Source organism: Cryptomeria japonica, chromosome 10 (assembly GCF_030272615.1).
Source record: "Cryptomeria japonica chromosome 10, Sugi_1.0, whole genome shotgun sequence".
Taxonomy (NCBI): Eukaryota; Viridiplantae; Streptophyta; class Pinopsida; order Cupressales; family Cupressaceae; genus Cryptomeria; species Cryptomeria japonica.
This window is the reverse complement of record NC_081414.1, coordinates 284,368,135-284,380,938: the sequence shown is the minus strand read 5'-3', so window position 1 is coordinate 284,380,938 and position 12,804 is coordinate 284,368,135.

Genomic DNA, 12,804 nt, shown 5'->3' with positions numbered 1-12,804 from the left:
ACCCTTACACTAACCCTACTTTAACTCTAATAAAAGTCTTGTCTCTAATTCCAATTATAACTCGTATCTTAATTGAATTGTATTACTAACCTCTTTGAATCCTAATCATAATTTAACCAACCCTAAATTAAAAAATTTGCCTATAAACCTAATTGATCCTTAACCCTAACCCCAATTTAACTTTGTACCTAACCTTTACCCTAATTAAATCCTTACCCTATGTTTGAACTATAACCATAATTTAACCCTAGCTCAAAAAAATATATCTTTAAATAAACACTAATTGAATCATAGTCCTAACCCTAATTGAACCCTACTCCTAATTAAACTCTAACACTAAGATAATTGAACATAAATCTAGCCCTAATTGAACTATAATCCTAACCCTAACTATAATTAAACCTAACTATAATTATAATTGAGATATAATTATAATGAATGTATTTGGTAATCTTTGTATTTTTTAAGTTAGTTCATTCAATCTTAACAATAATATTATAAATATGGGTAATCTTAATTGAAAATTAGAGAATACATTTTTATTATTCAATAATGGAATATCAATAATGCTAGAGATTATATTTTTTTAAATTATCAAATTTCCACAATTCATCAAATATGTGTAGCTACTTTTGGATATGATTGTGTGGAATTTTTTTGCATCAATGTTTCAGATCACACTCTGTGATCCATCATCAAGATGTATAGAGAATTTCAGGATATGAAATAAGGTCAATTGCAAACTAAGACAACCTCAAGTTCATATTTGAAGCACTCAACAACATTTGAGAGAGACTAAGTTTGCAATTTTCATTGCAAGTTTGATCCTTAACATCTCCAGTTGTTTGGATTTGAGCTTGTCTTAGTTTGTGATTGACCTTATTTCATATCCTTACATTCTCTATACATCTTGATGATGGATCACAGAGTGTGATTCGAAAAGTTGATGCAAAAAAAGTCCACACAATCATATCTAGAAGCAGCTACAGATAATATATTTTTTATTATTCAATTAATATTAATCATTCGCTCACTTGTCATGGTAGTTACCTTGTAATGGTGACTACCAAGATTTTCACAATTAATAATCAATTAATTAGTATCAAAATATTTTCACCTAGTTTTAATAATAAAGAATAAATTCATTTGTCATGGTAGTTACCTTGTAACATATTCAAATAAAAAGAGTTTAGATTTATAAGACTAAAAAATTTATTATTCATCCAAGTATTCATAATCAAAACATCTCCACAATATTAAATTATAATATTTTACTTATTATATTTTTTTTTATTAAGGATCAAACAGGTTTTGAGGGGACTCGAAACCCCTTACAACAAGTTTTGAAGGGACTTGAAAACCTCAGATTTTACATTGATTTGAAACCCATAGCAGAATGTTAACATAAGATACAACAAAGACAACCAGCAACCCACCCACAGCCTAGCAATAAAGATTAAACATTAAAGCTCTAGTTGAAAGAGAGAAAGGTCAAAGCCAAACACTAGAAGAATCAAGCAAACATAAACATAGGATTTTTTCAGGCTCCCTCAATCTTTACTATAGGTTTTATCAAGGGTCACATAACCTTAACTTTGAGAATAAACAATAGTAAGATCACCTTACCCTTCAAAATATCCACCTCAATAGGAGAGAAAGGAGAAAAGGTCAGCAAAATGGTAGCAACAACTCCCTTACAACCAACAAATAATTTGCCAACAGCTCCTCCTAGCAACACCAGTAGCATTGAACTCCACCTCCATAGAAGCTAGGTCATCTCTGGCAACATCCATCTCCACCTCAATAGAAGATAGGACCGCCTCTAAAGGAAAGGCTAGAGACAACTAAAGATGTTGAACCTGAAGTATAAAGGCCAAGGCCAAAGAAGCAAGAAGGGGGAGGATAACCAACGCCCCACCCCCCCCCTCTAAAAAAAGAGACCAGGGAGACAAAAGAAACAAGAAGGAAGAAGCAACTCCCAGCACCACAAAAATAGCAAAGAAGATCAATGAGAGAAGAGGGAAAAAGATACCATCACAGAACCAATGCCAAGGAAAGGCAACAGAACCACTGCCAACCTCCACAATATCCTCAACAAAGCCTTCATCGTCAATAGGAACCCTAGCCCTTGTCCTAACACTCCCACCATTCATAGACCCAGAAAGCCTCCACCAAAGAATGGCATAGGGAGCACCAAATAAGGAGGGGGAAAACCTGACAATCCTAATAACCCCACAACTGGGCAAGGGGCGCACCAACCCAATATCGAAAAGGCCCTGTCTGCAAGAAGAACCAACAACGATGACCGCAAAGCAATGCAAGCAATAAAAAGTCACTAGAGATGGTGAAAACCTTGTGCCATGCCAACAAATAGGCTCAAAAAAATATGGAAAAACAGGAATAGAGCCAAAAACCCATCCACAACCCACAACCAAGAAGTGGAGAAGGAGCACAGTAGCCAACCTAGCACGAGAAAAAATGGAGAAGCCCAAGAAAAGTGAACCACAACTCCAAAAAATAATTGTCGTATCAACAAAAGCATCTCCACAAAGGCCCTGAACAACAACATCCACACTAGTTGCCAAGGCGCAAATCCTACCTCTAACTACACAACCCCCTGAGACCCTCGAACCTTTGCATGCCTCCCACAGGAATAAATTTGAGCCAAAAACCACAATAGCTGATAGAACAGGGGAGGGGGGGTCATTCACATCCTAACTCTAACTACACAACCCCCTGTTCTTCATTGTTAATTTATTGTAATTATAGTATTATATTATTATATAAATTTTTATATATAATATACTATATTATTGATAACAGTATTTTATCGTCCAATTATTATATTATTAAATTGAATGAGGATAAGTAAAATAATATTATTAATTCATATTTTTTAATATTATATATATGTTTATTTACTTATGTAAAATTTTGAAAGATACAAATTCTAAATAATTCAAAAATAAAATTTAAACATTCTAAATATTATTTTAACGTACCTAAAAATTTGCCAAAAAAATCATTTATTGAATTGTATTCCTAACCTCCTTGAATCCTAACCATAATTTAACCCTAACCCCAAATCAAAAGTTTTTTCCTAGAAGCCTAATTGATCCTTAACCCTAACTCCAATTTAACTTTATACCTAACCCTTACCCGAACTATTTTTGAACTGCAATTATAATTTAACCCTAACTCAAAAATTTCTTTTATAACTTTAATTAAACACTAATTGAATTATAATCCTAACCCTAATCAAACCCTAGTCCTAATTAAACTCTAACACTAAGCTAATTGAACATAAATGCAACCCTAATTGAACTATAATCCTAACCCTAAGTATAATTAAACCTAACTATAATTATTATTGATCTATAGTTGGTAATCTTTGTATTTTTTAAGTTAGTTCAGTCAATATTAACAATTAATCCTAACTCTAACTATAATTCAACCTAGCTATAATTATAATTGAGCTATAGTTGGTAATATTTGTATTGTTTAAGTTAGTTCACTCAAGCTTAACAATAATATTGTAAATATGTGTAATCTTAGTTGAATATTAGAGATTGCATTTTTATTATTCAATAATGGAATATCAATAATGCTAGAGATATTATCCTTTGTCATTTGTCATGGTAGTCACCTTATAATGGTAACTACCAAGATTTTCACAATTAATTAATCAATTAATTAGTATCAAAATATTGTTACCTAGTTTCAATAATAAAGATTTATTTTTAATGGTAGTTACCTTGTAACATATATCAAATAAAAAAAAGTATTAGTTAGTAGTTTTAGTTGTATTAGTTGCTCTTATGTTTTCTGTATAGCCCTTGGTGGCTTCTCTATCAGACTGTTGGTACCTTAGATATCAGACTATTAGTTGCTTAGATAGTATGCTACGTAGTAGATATAGATATTTGAACTCTTTTTTGAAGACTGTGGATATTCAGAAGTTGTTGTTTTGGGTATTAGTTGTTGTTAATATGTTGCGATTATTAATTTGCTACTTTTACGCCCTCTCGGTAGTTGTACTTAAGGGACAACACCCTAGTTTTTGCTGCTTTAATATCAAAAACATACATCAATTAAAAAAAAATGCCAAAAATTTTATTATTCATCCGAGTAATTATAATCAAAACATCTCCACAATATTATTATTGTATTTTAATTATTATAAATTGTTAATTTATTATAATTATAATATAATATCATTGTATAAATTTTTATATATGATATACTATATTATTGATAAAACTATTTTATTATCCAACTTTTATATTATTATATTTCATTAAGATAACTAAAATAATATTATTAAATCATATTTTTTTATATATGTGCATTTTATGTACATATAATCAATGATAAAGTAACTTTATGTCTACTTAACTATCTTAGTAGTAAAGTTTATATATGGTAGGGTCCCTAATCACATAACTACTTCACTATTAACTTTGAGATTAATGTTAATATTTAAAATATAGAAATATTGAGAAAGTTATATTTAATGGTAATAAGTGAAAAATAAATAGAAAATTATTTAATAATTAATAATATTTAAGATGTAATATGATAGCTATTATGTTAAGGTAAAAATGTTATAATAATTATTGAAAAGAAAAATAATTTATTAATAACTTTTTATGTTTTATTATTTTTTATTCCTAAATTTTTAGTTGAAAATAATTATACTTTAATAAATTTTATATATATAAATTTTTTAAATTTTTTTAAAATTAAAAATGAAATCTTGATAAATAAAATACGTAGGTTTTAATATTATGCAATGAGATTAATCAATTCAATTTTAAAAATTAAATTAAATTAAATTTATAAACTATGCCACACATCAGATAGATTGGTCTTATTAAAAAAAATCCTGTAAAAAAAATGTTTACTTTTAATAATCAAATATTTTTTAACTTTGAAAAAAAATTGCTCAATTTTTATTGGTTGTTGTTAAAAAGTCTATTCACTTGACATATTCTATTTAAAACGTACCCTTACTTATAGTTCAAGGCAAGAACTAATTACAATGGCTATTTTTTATTGAGTAGAATAAATTTTACCTAATATTTTTAGCCTCCAAACTGCACATGTTGACATTTAGTACACAATCCACATGCCTTGGCTATGCTTCCTCATTTTGCATTCTATTTTAGACGTGGTAAATGCTGAGAAAAAAAGAGTTGTGTTTATCTTGGAGGGCCAACTATTCCCTTCTTTTGATCTACAATGGAGGATGGTGAGTAGTGGTATTAGACGAATCTCATCACAAGAACGCCCTGCCAATTCTTCACCAAATACTAGAAGGTGGTAATCTTTGACGAACAACTTTTGATTTTCATTTTTGGAACTAGCTGAATCAATGGCTTCTTCAATTTTGTTTGATCTTTTCCTTAACAAAAAATATCAAAATCATAGTCTTCATAGATTGCAATCAACTAACCATGTTGAGGAACTGATGGATTGAAAGTATACTTTGGCTTTGCAGAAGGGAAGGTTCTACCCTGATCACAACATCACTTTGGTGATAATGATAAATGAAAGTTGCTAACAATCAACCCACTATGGGAGGGTGGGCTACAAAAGTAGGTAAGCCTTATTTTGATAAGGTAACTTTTGTTCAAAACCTCAAATTATGCAGCCGATTCTTTATAAAAATATTTCCAATTAGTTTTGAAATCACTGATGGTGGATAAAGAGTGTTGTTGCCTCCACCCATTCCCCAATTCTATAAATGAGATAGAGCATATGTTAGCTCCCACTTTGTGGGTGAGTGACATTATGAATTCTTTGGAGATTTTTTGCTATTTATTGCAAGTTTGTCTATCTAACAATTGTGTAAGCCTTTGTGCTAGAATACTTTTGCACACAAATGTGCTTGATATTTATTCTTTATTGAGAATATTTTGACACTATCATTTGTTCCTTTAACAAAACTAGCAACATGGATGTTAGTGTTGGTTTTTGCTAGTTTCTGATCTAGTTGAGCTTTTCTATTTTGGGGGCATATGTTAGTTTTGCTAATTAATTTTGTGATCTAGTTGAGTTTTGCTAATTATTTTTATTATCTAGCTGTTTCAAATAAATTTAAAGATGTGCTTTATTATATATCACTTCATTACTTGTAATTGAAACCTTCATATTTTGACAATGTCCTTTCATTTGATGTTGACATGCTAAAATGATGGTATCCAAATAGCTTAGAATCCTCTATTCTGTCAACAAAAGACATATTTAGATATGGAAAAACTTACAGATTCTTCAACATACAACCAACACCTTGCACAAGCTAAGGTTTTCTCCTTAGTTGTGCTTCCTTTTCTTTGCCTTCTACATCTATCTTAGGTTACCTTAGAGGGGATTTAGGGGTAGATTATGGTTCATGACTAGGATAAAGGTTGTTTTGTTTCTATTTTGGAATGTCTCTATGGCCAATAGTTCTCTAAGCCACAACTTTGAGAGCAATATTTGGGTGTAGATTTTTGTAATTAGAGCTTTGTTAATAGTGTTTTCCTTTTAGTGTTTGTTCATCTGAGGTCGTGCAAATAGGATTTTCAAAGATGTCTTTGGGTTTTTGGATTTCATAGAGGGGCAATGAACCTCTTCAAGTCAGGTGGCTTCTAGTGATATGGGACAAGATGGCTCTTCTCTTGGGGAGAATGTATAGACAACAAAGGCCTTTTATGTGGGTAGGCCATCAAAAATTAAGAAAGTCAATGGATGCTTGGAGAGGAGCCATGGTCGTTCAATTTTGGTTATTCAGTCAAAATCTATAATGGAAGATGTTTCATATATGAGCATTTACAAATTCATGGGAATCCAAATATTCTTGACTACATTGGAATCTTGGAATCGCTTAACTTGGCAAACTAAAGGAGATATGAAGATCATGTTGGTTGCAAATAATTATTTTATGGTGGTTTTTTCATGCATGGCTGATAGGAATTGGATTTTTCAAGGTGGACCTTACTTATACAACCAAGTTGGTCCTTTCATTAAACGTTGGCATGTGGATTTCAACTTGGCTATGGAGCTCCCTTCAACAGTCTCGGTATGGGTGTGGCTTCCATGGCTTCTATTGGAGTTTTGGTGAAATGATATCTTCATATGATTGCTATTTTTCTCAAGAATCTAGCTCGAATAGTTTTTCAACCTCTAGATAAAAAAGTACTTATATATGCTCATCTTTGTGTAAAAATTGATATGAATATTCTCTTCTAGGTTCGATCAAAGTTTATCTAGGTTCTTCTTCCTAGATTCACCAACTCAACTATGAAACTTTACCTTTTTGTTGTTAGCTTTGTCATGAGTATTGGAACCTTCAATAGAAATTCCCTAAGGTTAATCAAGCCCTTGTTGCAAGCCATCATACTTCTACCCAACATTTTTTTCATGGTAATTTTTTTCTAATTGACAAATAGCTAGGATCGGGGATTTTAAAATTGGTGAATATGACGAATCAAGGGTCTATCTCCCATTTTCCTAATTTTTACATATTTTAGGCCATAAGAAAGGTAATTCTCCATCATATTTTAGGGACCAGTCATACCTATTGAATTTTTTCACTGACATCTTTGAAAGGTTCCAATGTATGTGCACCCATTTATTCGCCAATACCAGCTAAGCGATTCAATACCACAAACATTTAAGAGGACCCATTTTGTCACTCATGTTGTAAGTTAATGGCAATTATCTAGTTCCATGATCACCTTGGAAATCGAAACACGTCATTTTGATAACTGGGGAGATTTTCCCATTTTCACTCTACAATGCCAAAATCTCGCTTAAATTTACCTCGCGGAATTGACCAAATATGGATTGGTATAAATATAATAAAAAATTGGTACTTTTTTGACACATTTAGTTATGTTTTGATATCTATATAGTTGACTCAAATCATAGACAATTTTCTACTACAAACATTATTGTATAACAAACTTCGACAAAACCAATCTGTAAGTGACTATGAAAATTTCTTTTACAGTATTATAAGATTATTTATCCTCAGAGTTTGTGAATTTTAGTTCATTTTTAGAAATTATTTAATAGGGTTTCATTCAGGCACTGAGGAATCAAATCCAGGGGTCTATCTTCTTAGATTCTATTTCTTTCAATTTGTATTTCTTAAGAGATGTCAAGCAATCAGAGTCATAAAAGTGTTGAAGGGAGTTCATTTAAACATAGATATAGAAACATAATGTCATACTTTAGTAATATTCTTATTAGTAGTCCATCAGATGGAGGTGCAACATTAGTAGTTGTAGATGCACCAAAAATTAATGAAGAAGGACAAACCTCTGGGAAAGATTGAAATGAGTTAATTGAGTCAGATGCCAATGTCATAGATAATGTTCCAATGGAATTGGATTCCTAGAATAGTCAGAATAAGTCAATTGAGGTTGATGACAATGTCGTAGGAAATGTTGATGTGAATGACACAGATGATGTTGCTAAGAAAGGAACAAATAATGTTGTTGGAAGTACACAAAAAGGGGAAAAGAAAAGGAAAATAAAAATCGAGGCATGAGTGGGAAATGACAAGGAATTTTTAGTTGGATTGGGTGTCAAGGTACCCATTCATTAAAGAAATGCCAAATCCAAAGAAAGAAAAGCCTTCAACAGAATTCAAGTGTATGATCTGTAGTTGGAAATTGAAAAGAGACAAGAAATTGCAGCTAAAACTGAACACCATAGAGAAGAAGCATATCAGTAAAGAGTATGAAAAAGAAATCATAGATGGAAAAGAATGATCGGTGATTAGATGGAAAACAAAGGAAGAATGTAAACATTTTAAGTATGAAGAGGACTATAAAGAGCATATGTGAAGAGATGAAGAATGCTAAACATCGAGGTTCGATTGATTCTCAATTTAAACATTTGATGATAAAATCATTCAAGTCAAAAATTGTTCAGTTGAATGTTGTTTTTTTAATTTTGAAAAATGGTCATCCTCTGTCAGACTAACCTGACTTTGATACTTTATTAAAAATTTTGAATGTTCCTATATTTTCTCAGCTGCATTGGTTAAAAACTAGTGGATGTGAATGGGCAAGTTGTCTTGTTTAGGTGTAAAAAGATGATGTAAAGGAAAATATTAAATATTCAAACTTTATTGCATTATCTTTAGATGAAGTTATGACAATAGATAATACTTCTTGGATATGTATGCATGTGTATAATCTACGGAAACATGTCCACCAACCTCATTTATGTTGTGTTATTAAAATGAAGGAGAATTCCATCATGCAAAATATATTTGACGTAGTTCAGAAATATTTAAAACAATTTGGCGGTATGCATGACTTTTCAATTGCTGAAAAGTTGGTATGTGTAGGCTCTAATAGAGATAAAATGTTTCAAGGTTATAGGAATGGTCTTTACACAAAGCTACAAACTTATTTTTCACCATACATGATTGGCATTCACTGCATGGCTTAAAGACTGAATTTAGCTTTTAGAATTGTGAGAAAATTTGATTCAATAGCTAGAGTTAAAAATCTAGTTCGCAAGTTTTGCGCAATCTTCTATCGAAGTCCCAAGTTCAATATTTAGAATATCAAAAATTTACTGAGGGAATAACCGATGGAGACAAGCTTCTTAAGGATGTTGATATCAGATGGATCTCCTTGCGAGGACTAGTAGAAATAGTTTTCTCTGAATAGAAATTCCTGATTGGACTAATGTACAAACAATAAGAGTCAGTAGACAAATATTTTAAGAATTTACATAGGTTAAGTGATACATAGAGACACTCTTAACTTTGGCTAGTATTCAAGTCTCCTATTGAATGAAATGAGAAAGCTTGCGAAAGTATCTCAAGAAAGAAATGTATATATTCAATAATATATTGCTTTGTGTAGAAGGTTAATCCTAACCCTAGATAATATGTATCTATCAAATGAGCTATTTATAAAGGAAGCATTTGTTGGCCATTTGGTGGAATTGATTGTGTTGCATCTATGTTTTGTCATTGATGCCAACACTAGCTATTTGGATGCTTTACCGGCACCCTTCTAGTCCCAATAGGTTGAGTGGTTTCTGGTTAACTTGGATCCGGCATGATCCAGTAGGTTCTAGTATAGTTTGGTGATGGAATTGGCTTGTTCATGATACTCATGCTCATATTTGGTCAGTTGGTTTTGGTATGATTATTGGATGCTATCCTTCTTGCTTAGAAGCTTGGTTTCTAGGTCCGACGAGGGTTTCATTGGAAGAGCTTTTGGTGAAGATCTTCGATGAATTGCATAAGTGGTGTTGGTGCAGCTTCTGGTGAAGTTTTAGGATGTTGTTGGTGATCATGTTTGAGACTTGGCAGATGGAGATCATTGCTGAAGCGTGTGGACCTATATTGGGTCTTGGTTAATCTAGGTTATGGACCGGCTTTAATGTAATGTGTGGATTGGACCTATCGATGTATTTTCAGGATGTCTTATATGTTATATATTATTTGTTTGGTCTAAGGTTGACATGGTTTGTAACTATGTAATTGGTTTATTGTCTGGTGGTCGAGCTGATTGTTTATGGTCAAGGGTTTGTATATATAGGTGTAAGATCTCATTTTAGATCATCATGGTTATTGTTAGAGGTCATGGTCAGGGAATCTAATTTGCGAATAATGTAATATCATTCAAGCAGAGGAGTTGGTCGATCTTTGGAGATCGAATTGGGTTTATGTAAGAGGATTTAGTACTCTGGTATTGAGCTTAAACTGAAACTATACTCAAGCATAGGAAATGTTATCTTTTGCAGTTCAACACTTCTCTGGATTGTAGTCTAGATTTATATGTAGTCAGTGAGGCTCCTTTTGTGATGAGAAGTGCGCTCTAGGTTGTTGGCCTTCCTGCAAGTGTAGGCCCCTCAATTGTAATTCACATACTTACTGCATAAGTATTATCTGACTGTGGGTAGGCTTCCCATCGTGGTTTTTCCCTTTACCGGGTTTTCCACGTATAAATCTTGGTGTTATGTGGATGGCTTTTATTCTGTGATTATTTTTTATGCTTAATTGAATTAACTGCTATTCTGATATTAATGTTTTGGGCTCTGGTATTAAAGTTTAAATTGCTAATGGTTCTTGTAATCCATGACAACTGATTCAACCCCCCTCCCCTCAGTTGTCTTTCAGTTATTTGAACTGTCTAACAATTGGTATTAGAGCTTTGGTCCTCTCTACAGAAAGATTAACTGCTTGAGGAATATCCTATGGTGACTAACAGTTTGAGTTCATCTATTTTTTTGGAGCTATCTTTCGAAGGGATATTTCGAGGCTTGATGGAACAAATTATACAGTATGTAAGATTCAGATGGAGACTCATCTAAGATGTCTTGGCAAGGAGATTTGGGAGATCACACAGAATGGTGTCACACCCTATAATCCAAGATCTGGCAATCCTTCTCCGATAAACTTGGACAAGGAGCTTGAGAATGATTGTAGAGAAAGAGAAGCTCTCTTGTGTGCACTTTCTGATCAGCAAATAATGGGATTAACCGACAAATCATCTAGAAAGGCTATATGGGATAAGTTGGAGACTCTTAATGAAGGTGACCCTATAGTGAAGATTGCTAAACTTGATGGTTACAAGGTGAGATATGAAAACCTGAAGATGGAAGAAGATGAAAGGATTACTACATTCATGGAAAGTGTAAATGAGATTGTTATGGGAATTGTTTGTAAAGTCCTGAGAGCCCTCTGGCTTACAAAATGAAGGCTACTTCTATTAATGAGTTGAGAACAATGGCTAATACATCTGTCAATAGAGATACTTTGGTTGGGAAACTATCTTCTTTTGAGCTTGAATAATTTGGACCTTCTAGAGTTGTGAAGTTTGAACCTGCTTTTCATGCATCTACATCTACAACTGGTAAGCAAGATTGGAAAGCTTTATATGCAAAGGAATTGGAAGATATGAAGAGAGAAGATGATGAGTTTGAGAAAATTGAAGCACTATTTGCTAGAAGAGTACCTAAAGGACCGGTAGGAAGTAAGTATGAAGGAAAAGCACCTTTTAAATGTTATGCATGTAATAAGATTTGTCATTTTGCATCTAGATGTCCTGAAAGAAATTCAAGATTTGAAGAAAGAGTTAGAAGATCATTTAAACCTAACCCTGGATATCAGAACAAGTATAAATATAAGAAAAATAGAGACAAATCATGATACATAGTGGATGAGGAAGGTGTTATTGATTCTGATGATGAACCAGCAGAAGACTCTACTAGTGGATCCAACAATGGGAAGGAATGGGTGTTCCTAGATATCAAGGAAGATGATCTGACACTGGAAGATAATGCACCTCAAGCGAAGGCACTTGCTGCTAAAATTGAAGACAAGGATGAATGGGTAATTGACAGTGGTTGTTCACATAATATGACTAGACATAAAAGGAATTTTTTGTCTTTGGAAGAATTTGATGGTGGTCTAGTTAGATTTGGAGATGACAATGCATGTATGATCAAAGGAAAAGGAACTATATCACTAGATGGTAAGAACAATACAAACAATGTTTATTATGTTGAAGGTTTGAGGCATAATCTTTTGAGTGTGGGATGATTGGTAGATAAGGGATTTCAATTACAATTCAAGGATGGAAAATGCAAAATCATTAACAGATCTAGTTTGGAGATATCAACTGGTACACATAAAAAAGGTAATATATTTCATTTGCACTCCAGTGAGAAGACATGTTTGATTACACAGATTGATGAGAGTTGGTTATGGCATAAAAGGTTGTGTCATGTGAATTTTGATTGCACTGTGAAGATCAGTTCAACTAAGTTAGGGATATACCTAAG